General features: G+C 40.6%; 1 protein-coding gene and 1 long non-coding RNA gene across 7 annotated transcripts in view; one reads left to right on the forward strand and one right to left on the reverse strand.

Moving 5' to 3' along the window:
- LOC122228086 overlaps positions 1 to 2,493 on the reverse strand; it is a 38,452-nt gene extending 35,959 nt beyond the window's left edge. For 3 of the 5 annotated variants that reach the window (XR_006206396.1, XR_006206397.1, XR_006206398.1), the window contains exon 1: positions 2,061 to 2,150. This is a non-coding gene — a long non-coding RNA (uncharacterized LOC122228086). Of the gene's footprint in view, positions 1 to 2,060; positions 2,151 to 2,250 lie in introns of those variants that run through there. The other 2 variants (XR_006206394.1, XR_006206395.1) reach the window with 1 other exon arrangement.
- RWDD3 (RWD domain containing 3) overlaps positions 1 to 6,483 on the forward strand; it is a 104,399-nt gene extending 97,916 nt beyond the window's left edge. The window contains exons 7-8 of one of the 2 annotated variants that reach the window (XR_006206391.1): positions 5,424 to 5,490; positions 6,139 to 6,483. The gene's annotated coding sequence lies outside the window, so the exon portion shown is untranslated. The remainder of the gene's footprint in view (positions 1 to 5,423; positions 5,491 to 6,138) is intronic. The other variant, XR_006206393.1, reaches the window with a different exon arrangement.
- Positions 6,484 to 12,049: the final 5,566 nt, after the last annotated feature.

Raw genomic sequence — 12,049 nt, forward strand, 5'->3', positions numbered from 1 at the left:
TGAGCTAAAGTCGGATGCTTAACCGACTGAGCCACCCAGGCACCCTCGGACTTACTATCCCTCTTTATGTTCCTCTAATATGCCAAGTCTCCCTACCTTAGGGTCCCACATTCTGTCCCCAGATCGTCCCTGAGCTGCCTCTTCCTGGCTATTAGCCCTCACTGTGATGGAGAGACTTTACTTGGCTGCCATATGTAAGCAGCTCTCTCCACCCAATCTGTACACCATATCATCTATTTTATTGCCTTCATGGCTCTTAAACAGGCAAGGTCCCATTAATTTGTTTTCTTGTTATTTGTCTGTGTCCCCTCTCTAAGGTAGCTCTATGTGAGGAGGAATCCTATTTGCCTTGTTCACTGTGGTATTTCCACCGACCAGAGCAGAGCCTGGGGCATAGAATAGATGCTTAGTAAATACTTTCAGCTGAAGCACAAGTCTGTCTGAAACCAAAGCTTGTGCTTTTAATGGTGTCTCAGTATTCCCTTTCTGTACAAATAAAGCCACACCGATGATAATTTGAGGAATTGATCACACTGCACCCTAGAGGACCTCTGCACCCTGGCAAAAGCCCTCCTCCCAAGTATTTTTGGGTGACCCAGAAAATATTTCCATGTGGGTAAGACTGATGTCTCACCTTGTGGGGTCCACGGAGTACTGACCCTTCTTATGGTGCCATCCCTGTCTTTGTTGACAGTTGCTGTGTCCACTGGGTGGCTTCACTTGAACCAGGCTCCTCTATCACTTACATTGCTCTGCACTCACCGGACACCTTGGATGTCTTGCAACATCACCTCTCGGTATGACAAAGGCCACACAGTGATGGCCATTGCTCCTGATGGGCACTGCTTCTGTCTCTGCTGAGAATCGACCCCTCTGAGCACAGCTGCCCCTGTCAAGCATTGGAGCCCTCTATTTCCAGTCCCAATAGATGCCACCACTTCAAAGCGCCATGCTGCTTCTGGCCAATGGTGGAGTTGGGAAGAACACCTATTTTTGTTTTCTTTCAACTTAGTGGTTCCAAGTTAGTGCTGCATGTGCCCTAAGGCCTTATAGGATTTTCAGTTTTTTATTTAACTGTCATCTCTCTTCCTAAGTATAATAGCTGATACTTATTATATGATGCTTATTGTGTGACAAGCACTGTTGGGGAGCTTTGTATTCATTAACTTGTATAATTCTCATGACAGAACCATGAGGCAGGAGCGCTATTATTACCATCTGCCCTGAAGCTAGAGAGGTTAACTGACTCACTCAAGGCAACTAGTATGTAACAGAAGTGAAATTTGAATCCAGACACAGAGCTTTAGAATTCACACTCTCAATCCCAGTCTATATGACCCAGGCATATGTCTGTGGGGGTAGGCTAGGGACAGATACAGGAGACCAACACCACACTGTACTCCAATTCTCCCTTTCCCTGTCATCCTGGGGCTTGTTACCTACTCAGTTAGCCCTCTCAGTGCCCTATGCGCACAATTCCTGCGTGCAAACCATTGTCTTCTAGATCTGTGCAGATGTATCTAACCATAAGCCGAGGGAGAACTGCCCTCCTGATACCCTTGATCAGATAAGTGCTAAAGTAGACGCTTGAAATGTGTCTGTAACACACAAAGGAGAAATCATGAACTCTTTAGGGAAGGAAGTGTAATTTGAACTGGATTCTGAAAGATGAATATGATTTTGCCATTCAGAGACTTTGGATAAAAGGGTATAACTAGACCGAGTACAGACTGCATGATGTATAAGGGAACAGGTTAAGACATGGTGAGAGGTAAGCTGGGGAAAAGAGAATGGGGTGGATCTTAAAGGGCCTTGATGCATGCTAAGAAATCTGGACGTTATTTTGTAGGCAAGTATGGGGTGGAAAGACGGGAGAAGTAGCAACAGCTTTAATGCCTGAGTGCTAGAGAAAAGAGCTCTCTAGTGTTCCTGTTGAGTAGAAGGTTTCAATTTATGGTTTAAAGTCTACTTGATGTCTGCTTGGTCTGTGGACTAACTTTTATAATATTGGTTGAGACAAGATCGTATCTTCATGGTTCTAATGTTAACTGAATACTTACAATGCCTTTATCAAAATCAGTTCCATTTTGCTCATTCCTTGTGATAAAGTTTCCTCTCCCTGTGCCTGTTCCCACCCCACCCTCAGCAGAAGTGGGGGTGATTTCTGAGTATTCTATTCTACTAGAATGGCCCTAAGAAGTTCTAGAACTTCTGCTCCAGAGGACCTCAACCATGGGAATGATGTCATACCTGATTGTCTTCAATGGCTTCATCCAAGTTAACCAGTCTTCTGGAGACCTCCGCAGAATCTTCCAGCCTCCTCCATGAAGGTTATGAAAGCACTGATTCTTAGTCTAAGAAGCTGCCTTCCAAGTACAGTCATCTCTAACAACTTTAGATACTCTTCAGTTTTTCATGGACACCTAATTAGGCATTTATTTACATTTCATTTTACTTACTCTCATGGCTCCCTTCTAAGTGGTGCACTAATGAAGTTCCTCTGTGACATCACAATGCTCCAACTGATGAAGTTTGTCTTCCCTTTGGGAATCAAATGCCCATTTGAAATTAATGAGTCTCTTGTAACCAAACTACTTTTGAATTTTGTCAGCTCTGTCTGTAAGAAATATTTAGACTTGCCTGACTCTTGTCAGAACAGGTATCTTATTTCTTTGGCAAATTTACATAAAACAGTAGGGAGAATAACCCCATCAATCTAATCTATGTGTCCCTTCCACCCCACAAAGAGTAGGGGGTATGGAGAGTGGGAAATGATTTCTAAGGTCACAGAGGAGCAGGATCTAACTTAATGAGCCTTTGAGGAATTAAAAAGAAATGATCAGTCTGAAGAAACATTCACCATCCTTATAATTGGTTCTGTTTTTCCAGGGTCAATCCGGGAACATGAATTTTTCTATTCCCATGATTTTCCAAGTTTTAAAAACAGGGGCACCCTTTTATTTAAAAAAAAAAAGGAACATTTTTTTGATTCCCATCTATCAGACAGGTAACAGTGGAGTTACAGTGGTCAGAGGGGATAGTGTGTAGTCCCAAGAGCTTGTCAAATAGTGTCTTTCTCCTTACCCTACAAGCTCCTCACCCCAGCCTCCAACTGCTGCAGTGCTCTGAAGAATTTGATGGGAAAAGACCAGCTCTATCCCATCCATTCATTCTAACATTTACTCTAGGAGGTACAGTTCATATGGAAAACGGTGTAAAGAAACATTTTAAGAATGGTCTGTTTTCTCTTCATAGTGAATTACTCTAGATTTCCCTTGATTACCATTTGAAATGGCATGACTTCTTCAAATTACTACAAAGAACACCAAAATACAGTGGTTCTCAGAAGCATCCGTCTGAAGGTCTTTGTCTTCTTCCAGTCCATTAATTATTCTTATATTACATGTATACTCTTCCCACCAAGAGGAGGAAAAGAGTCCATTTGCTTCAGCTGTAATTATTGCTCTATTTTCAATGTTGGGGGTGGGAGGAGCACTGAATCATACAAAATATATATCCTAGAACCATTTATAAGTGAAAACCAACTTAGGACTATTTTTAGACTAATTCTAGTCTTTTTGGAGAACTGGAAATATAAAACTTTAAAGTCATCTACGTTTAAAATTCAGAAGAAAAAATGAAAAACTTTATAGAAAGTAAATAATGAAAAACTAGATTTCTATGCCCCTATTGCCATTTCAGTTGATGAAAGACAGGAGGAGGGAGAGGGACGGAGGGAAAGCATAAGATGTGGAGTGGCATGGAGCATGGGGAGAGAAGGATGGCTGGCCATTCAGGCACTTTCATTTGCTTCCGCCTCTGGGACTCCACCCAGGGTCTCCTTCATGGGTGGCATCACCCCAATCCTGCCCTGAAGTCACCTGCTGAGCTACTAGGAATAACCTGTACCTTGTCTGCAACTTGGCCAACACTCTTCTAAAAAATTTTTTTTTATTAGTTTTCTTTATTTTTGAGAGTCAGAGAGAAACAGAGCGCGTGTAGGGGAGGGGCAGAGAGAGAGGAAAACACAGAATCGGAAGCAGGCTGCAGGCTCTGAGCTGTCAGCACAGAGCCCAGTGCTGGCCGAACTCACGAACTGTGAGATCATGACCTGAGCCGAAGTCTGACGCTCAACCGACTGAGCCACCCAGGTGCCCCTGGCCAACACTCTTCTTAATCCCTGCCTCTCTTGGCTTCTTGTGAGATGCCTTCTGGAAAAATTCCTGAATCTTCCTGAGAGTGCTTGCTCCCAATCTACTCTCCGTGTTCAAGGCAAATCACTATGCTGTAGTGGTTTTACTCTTTTTGAGAAGTGTTTTCCATGAGTCCAGGAGAAAAGTAAACATTAAAATAGTTTATTCTTTCTTGAGGTGTTCATTTTCCTTGAAAATTTTTTTGAGAAATGCCCTTTTAATTAAAAAAAAAATTAAGAATTCAGGGGCACCTGGGTGGCTCAGTCAGTTAAGAGTCCAACTGCAGTTCAGGTCATGATTTTGAGACTTGTGAGTTCAAGCCCCATGTTGAGCTCTGTGTTGACAGCTCGGAGCCTGAAGCCTCCTTCAGATTCTGTGTCTCCCTCTCTCTCTGCCTCTCCCCTGCTCATGCTCTCTCTTTCTCAAAAATAAATAAACATTAATTTTTTTTAATTAAGAACTCAGCCCTGATAGAGAAGTGATTTTCTAGAATACTGTTTCTTAAACATAAGTCATTTCTATAACTCTTTCATGACTTTGCTATGCCTGCATACCATCTGTGATATTTTTCTCCACATTTTTCTTTAAATCAACTTAATTTTTTTAAATGTTTATTTATTTTTGAGAGAGAGACAGAGAGACAGAGAGAGAGACAAAGCACGAGCAGGAGAGGTCAGGGGAGAGAGAGGGAGACACAGAATCCAAAGCAGGCTCCAGGCTCCAAGCTGTCAGCAAAGAGCTTGACGTGGGGCTGGAACTCATGAATCATGAGATTATGATTTGAGCTGAAGTCGGGCTCTTAACCGACTTAGCCACCTAGGCACCCCATCTTTAAATCAATTTAAAAGGGAGCAATTCTAAGTAATAAAATTGGTGAAATCAAAAGTATAATGTGATGTTATATTTTTAAAAAAATAGGTAACAATGAAAATATTTGGCTATGTGGCAACTAAAATTATCCTCCCAGCAGTAAATGTTCTACCATTTGGGAAATACCATTCATTATGGTAAATGGTCTGCTTCTGGCTTATGACTTTGGATATAAACTTAGGGTTTATGCACCAAGAAGAAAAGAAATGGGAAAGCTATTGGACTAGATTGCCAGGAGCCTACAGGTCCCAGTATAAAATTTATTAAAATCCTAGAATTTTTTTCAATATAAATAAAATCTATGTGTAATCAACATAAATAAAATATATATGCATATGTATTTTTCATTTTGTACCCTAGTTTGGAGTGATAAAATTATTCCAAGTCTGGGGCACAGAAGGTGACGTTGCACCAGAACATCATTTAGGTAATTTGCTTGTTAGTTTCAGCCAGTCATTCCAAGTAGCGGCGCATTGTCCTGAAGGTGGTGTGGTGGCCCTCTCACTGTCCTGTATTTGTTATCCCATAAATAGACAGGGTTTCTGTGATTAAAAAAAAATCATGCTACTTAACAATACTCTGAATCAACCCAGCGCCTTTGTGGTTTCTCAGGAAAAAGATAAAATAAGGTTATGTTATTACTTTATATTTTCCTTTTGCCATAGAATTTCTTTTTCAGTTTCCAGGGCAAATAGAACAAAGGATAGGTTTTTATAATTTGTTTTTTTCCAAGAGTATGTTCTGGTGTCTCATTATTTGGAAGATTGCTATGAAAAGAAGGATCAAAAACATAGAAAAGCATACTTAATTGTGTAATTCATAATAATAGCAATTTTTCCTGTTCATATGTCTTTTTGGATGCATTTTTTTCCTGAGAAAGACTGAATGGAATAATTTTCTCCTTTTTCTCTCGTTTTTCAAAACTATTGATGCAACACAATGCATGTTCCATAATAATCACGGTTATCATGACTTTGGGGACGCAGGATTTCAAGTGCACATGCTGTACAAAGTATTTTATGAAAATTTTGATTCTCACGTTTGAGGATAATAAAAGGATTCCTTTGCTTCTTAGAAAGAAACCCTGAAAACAAACGAACAGACGGACTCAGTGCACGGACACCTAGCCGAGTCTGCGTCTGGGAAGAATGACATGCCTTCAGCATGAAGTAGCTACAAGAAAAAGACATGTAATTAAGGAGGGGAGAAAATCAGAAACAGGAGCCATTAAAGAGACTGTGATATGAAGAACACATTGTACAGGAGATGTGACCACAGATTTCAGATCTGAGAGCTGAAAGGAAATGAAACTAGTTAAAATTCCACTGCTCATTCACTCCACAAGAGAAATAACATTCCTGTTCGATGCCACTTGCCACTTCTGTTTTAGAAACAATTAAAAGATGCAAATATTTGTGAATTGCTGTGTATGTTGCAATCCTGTTTTGAAAGCAAACAGTGCCCTGTACCTTAGGTTCTCACTGCTGGTTATGTTGGGATTCAGGGGTTAAAGCAAACCCTTCAGAATGAGTTCACCACTGCTACTCAGACAAAGGGACACAACTCTGAGACTGTGTTCTGTTTGCCTGCAAGCTGTTGCCTATGCCAAATGAGCATTTTACAAACCATTCAAATTAAGTTGAAAATTTGTAATTATATTTTCCCTTTTAATTGTAACTTATGCAAATGTTATATTCCAGCTGTAGAAATAATTTTCGCTTCAGACTACAACATCCACATCAAATCTAGCATGTAACACCCCGATACAAGATTCTTCCCAAGCTGTAGTTGCAGATTTAGAAGGCTGGAGTTGGTGCTGTTAGTTATGGCTTCCATTGCTGTTACCCTGCAGTTAAGTATAGATTGCAAAGTGGCAATAGAGAAGAGAGACACCTTTGCTATAATTTGCTGGAGACAATTTATGAATAGAGCACGTAGAAAGAGAATAGAAGGCAAACAAACAAACAAACAGGCACAAAGCCTAAGAAACCTGGATGTTTGGTAAAGTGAATATTGTATCCTTGCTGTAATTGATGAATCTGGCTTGCAGTGCATTAGATACAGGAAGAGGCTGCTTGTGACTCATTTGTTAATTGTCATGCATTTTAAACCATTTAGTGCAAACAGAAATTGAGTATTTTCCATTTTCAATGGAAATTTCACTTGGGGAAATCATGAATACCCTTAAAATTTTTAACCAAGAGTGAAAGAAGCATGGATTGTCTTAAACACACACACACACACACACACACACACACACACGATGACACATGTGTGAGAAATAAAAAAGAAAAATCCCCCCAACTGCAGTATATTCTGATTACTGAAGTGCCTTCTTTACATAAATTTGGCAAAGTTTTCATATTCTTGCTAGGCAAACATGCGGGACCTTGATTTACTACAATCCAGTTGACCAAATAATTAGCTTTTTGTGTTGAACTGTTCTGGAAGCAATGGGAGGGATGGAAGAAGAAAGTTTACTTCACATCCTTAAATAATTCACCATCTTGTTGATAAACAAGGCACTATAATAAATGACACTTGGGTGTTTGTAGAACTAGCAGAGAGCTCAACACTTCATGTCTCAGTGGGGCAAATAGATCTAGTGTGGCCTAGTGATTTGTTCAAGGTCACGCCTAATAGTGGTGAAAACATGTTTCTAACTTTGGAGGTCTAACTTCTTTTCCTCCGTTTCTTTCCGTCATTAAGGCATCTGTTAATTGAAATTTGTACAACTAAAGAATCTATTTGCTAAATATGGGTCCTTCCTATACTTGCCCATAAAATGAACTTCAACTCAGTTAGAAATTGTATAGGTTTTAAAATACTTTCACAGGTCCTAGATAGAGATTGGAAGCTTTTGTTGATCTCTAATTAGCTCTGATTAGTTAAGATTGATTTTTAAACTGGGAAAATCCAAGATAAAGATCCCATGGCCCTGAAAAGGATGCTGTAAATCCATAGGCTTTAGGTCAAAGAGCAAATGATTAAAAGTCCAGATTGATTCTTCTGTAAAAGGGCAGCGCAAGGAAATGCTAAAAAAGAATGTCCATGGACGAAAACCCTGGTGGTGTGTGTCATAGCCTGGGAATGCTAATGGCCTAAGCCTCATTTATTACTGCTTTTGGCACAGTCTGTTACATAAGCAGCTCGGACAGTGACTATACTCGTGTAGAGCTTAGGGGCCAACGTCTACAAATACAACTGGTGATAGTAGGGCTGGTGCTTTGGTCTGTGTGCCAGGATTTCCTACAGATAAGTATGGCTATGCTTAGTTCTTTATAAACCTATGCATTCATTTAGCAGTTCATGTATTTACTGATTCATTCATCATGAATTTATGGGGCATTTACTATGTGACAGGCAATATTATGTTTAACAGTGGGAATACAGGTTGGCAAAGTAAAAATTAAGTAATTTATTTAATGAATATCTACTACCTACATGTAAGTTACAGTCTGATGGACCCAGAAGTTCTTCATTTCCAGTCTCAGCTCTCATCCATAATGTCAGCTGTGCTGCCTATGTCCAAAGCCAGGTTAGTGTCCCTAGACTTCTCGGCGTCTCTCATCCAGCCAAACTGAATGTAGACCCAAAGATGGAGCCTCTCCCTCCTGTGTATCTTACCAGAAGGGCAATTTTCAAGTGTAACTCACTGAAGGGATCCAGCCTCTTCTGTAGGATTGTGGGTAAAAGCACGGACTTTGGAGTTAGATTGTACGGCCGGCTCCACTAGTCACAAGATGAACGTCCTTACCACATATTTAGTTTTCTCCTCAGTAAAATGAGTGTACTCTGGAAAGGTTGCGGAAAGGATTAAATTTAAATAAATTAATGCATGACACTTAATAAGGCCTGACAAATGGTGGCTAACGAGTACCATTTTGCTAAAATTTGTTCTTCTCTCAATACTCATTTCCATTTGCAAATGATGTCTCTTGCCTGCCATGTATTAGCTTCATGTGCTCATGACATTTTGCTGTGTGAGTAGTGACTTAGACATCTGGAGTTTGCAAGAATTTTTCTGGCTCCTTTTGGCTACTTTGATATACTGCTAATTGTTTAATTTTCTAGTGGTCACCTTGAGTGGGGCCACTGAGCTCATCTATGGATACTTTCTAGAGGGCGTCTAGAAGTGCAGCCTTGAAGAAGGCCGACCTATGCTGGCTTCCTTCCACAGGATGACTGTGATTTCTGGTGTGTAAATTGCTTCAGAGTTCCTTGATCTGTTCTTCTCCTCCCCTCCCCCACCTTTGCTTTCTACTTTCTTTCTTTCTTTCTTTGTTTTAATTTTTTAATGTTTATTTTTGAGAGGGAGAGCAAGAGCACGCAAGCAGGGGCAGGGGCAGAGAGACAGGGACAGAGGATCAGAAGCGGACTCTGCACTGACAGCAGAGAGCCCAATGTGACACTCGAACTCAGGAACCATGAGATCATGACCTGAGCCAAAATCAAAGTCGGAGGCTTAACCAACTGAGCCATCCAGGTACCCTTCACTTTCTACTTTCATTTCTCTCTCTCTTCCTCCTCTTTCCATCTAGTCTCTGAGACATTTACAAACACACATTAACTCCACAGTTCCTGACTAGGGTATTATCTTTATTAATGTTTGCAATTTGTGTGGATTATAGATCTTTCATGACCTCTGCAATGCCCCAGGATATGCCACTGCCGTTTATGTGTATAGTCTTCTACTTTGATGAAATGCAGATAAATTGAAAAATCTGCCAAGAATCGTTGTCCTCGGGATATTGGGAAACAAGCACTTTCATAGTTAATTGCGTGCGTGTTTTTAATCGTGGTCTAATAAATTGGCTTTTCCTTTTTATGCCTTTAAATTTGCTCTCAGAAATATCTCAGAATATTAACATTTTTGCTTCACATGTGGTCAAATGTTCATCCTCAGAGTGCATGCTGAACTGGGCAGAGCAAACAAAATCAGGCAGAGTAGGCAGAGATTTTTTGTAAGGAGGAAGTAGGAGAAATTCCTTCAAGCCTTGAAATGCTATTAGGCATTGGGGTAAGGAAAATTCACAACATAATATTTTCCCCATCTTGCTAACCTTTTTTTTTTTTCCCTGAGCAAGAGGTCTCTATCCAGAGTTTCTTAGTCTTTAGGGCACACAAGAATCACTCGGGTGGCTATTAAAATGCTGATTCCCAGGCACCACCATCCAGAGATGGATGTCACTGGATGACTTGGGTCCTGGCATCATTCACTTATCTTTTATTTTTTAAATGTTTATTTCTTTATTTTGAGAGAGAGTGAGAGAAAGTGAGTGGGGGAGGGGCAGAGACAGAGGAAGACGGAGAATCCCAAGCAGGCTCTGCACTGTCAGCACAGAGCCTGACGCGGGGCTTGAACTCATGAACCATGAAATCATGACTTGAGCCGAAACCAAGAAATGCTTCACCAGCCGCCCCTGGTATCCTACATTTAAAACCACAATGATGCACGAGGACTGCTTTACTCTGTCCTTTGGTTTCTACTCTTGGCTCTGCACCTTTTTGCAGGCTTGGCTAAGAAAGCTGGTGCAAGAGGAGGTGCCTGGTAAAACAGATGCAGCCATGTCAGAGCTGTTTATTCAGAGCTCACAGCACTGCCTAATACTCAGTGCCATTGGGTTGTTGCTCAGGGAGACACCTATGATTCCATTAATTATTTAGGGATCCAAAGTAGCCACCATTAATGAATTTGAATGTATTACAATGATCCTAATCAGAGTAACAGATGCAAAATGACAATATGATACACACAATTTTCCCCCAGCGAGTTACACACTATTAAGGTCTGTTGCAGTCAATGAATCCAGATGCTTCCACACTCTTACTGACCATGAAAGATCCTGGTTTCATTACATGAAAGAAAATAAGTTCATCCTGTCATCTTGCAGAGTTAAAGCGGGATCCAATTCAGCAGCTGGTAAGGCATCATAAGTTGGTTTGCAATAATCCTGCTTCCATTTCAGGATTGACTGAGTGGAAGAATTCTATTGCATCTGGGCTTATCATTCCCTTTACATTATTTTTATGCTTTCCCAGATGAGATGGTTTACTCTAGCTAAGAAAGCCTCTGATGGACTAAACAAGTTTTATACACACACTGAGTGAGAAGAAAGTGAACTATTTTTATCGAGGGTAAATTCATTAAAATCAGAGTAACAAAACCAAAGTCAACCATGATAAAATGGGAAGCATAAAGCTTCTCAAGAGAAGAGTATATCCCTAATAATGTTGTCAGACTCCTGGTATGCATGAGGCTGCATGACAGCACTTCCCCCCTTCTTGTCTTAGGGATCATACAAAAGGAAAAGAAAGAAAAAAAACAGAAAAGGAAGAGCCCCTGTCATTTTCAACCAGGAGACAAATATAAACCACAGACTCGGCAACACCTGTTAGAGCTGCCAGGAGAAGCTGACACTGTGTAGTAGCTGTAGAGGAGGAAACAAAAAGAAGCAGCCCAGATGGTGAGACATCCCGGGGATGGTGGAACATAGGGGGTGCCAGCAAAAGTACTCTTCCTGAAGGGGCAGGGCTCACTTGAAGTGCTAATGTTAACAAAATTGCACAGGAATTCAGGTTAGCAGGGCTGGTGTGGGAGTGCTCCTCTCCCGCTTTGAGAAATACAGTAAAGGGCTTAATAAAGAATCTGAAGATGAGCTGTATTGGCAGGGAACAGCCTAATTCTAGGGCAGCAGTGAAGGAGAATGGAGCCTGGAAGGCTACCCTGGCCCCTCCCTAGTAAAAGAACTTCTTGAAAATGGCTGATTTGGGAAATTGTAACTCATTCACTGATGAAAAGTTGTGTTGTTTTTTTTTTTAATGCATTGCTAGAAAGATCCTGTGATGAAAAAACGTGGGAAAAAGCAACAAAACTAACCAGCAGATGGAGAACACTCCTAAGTAGATAAAAATCTTGTCCTCACAATTTTCTATGAATTAAAATAAAAATATACTCAATGAAGCAATTACCTTGATGAATGAAG

This window comes from Panthera leo, chromosome C1, assembly GCF_018350215.1.
Source record: "Panthera leo isolate Ple1 chromosome C1, P.leo_Ple1_pat1.1, whole genome shotgun sequence".
In the NCBI taxonomy this organism is placed as follows: domain Eukaryota; kingdom Metazoa; phylum Chordata; class Mammalia; order Carnivora; family Felidae; genus Panthera; species Panthera leo.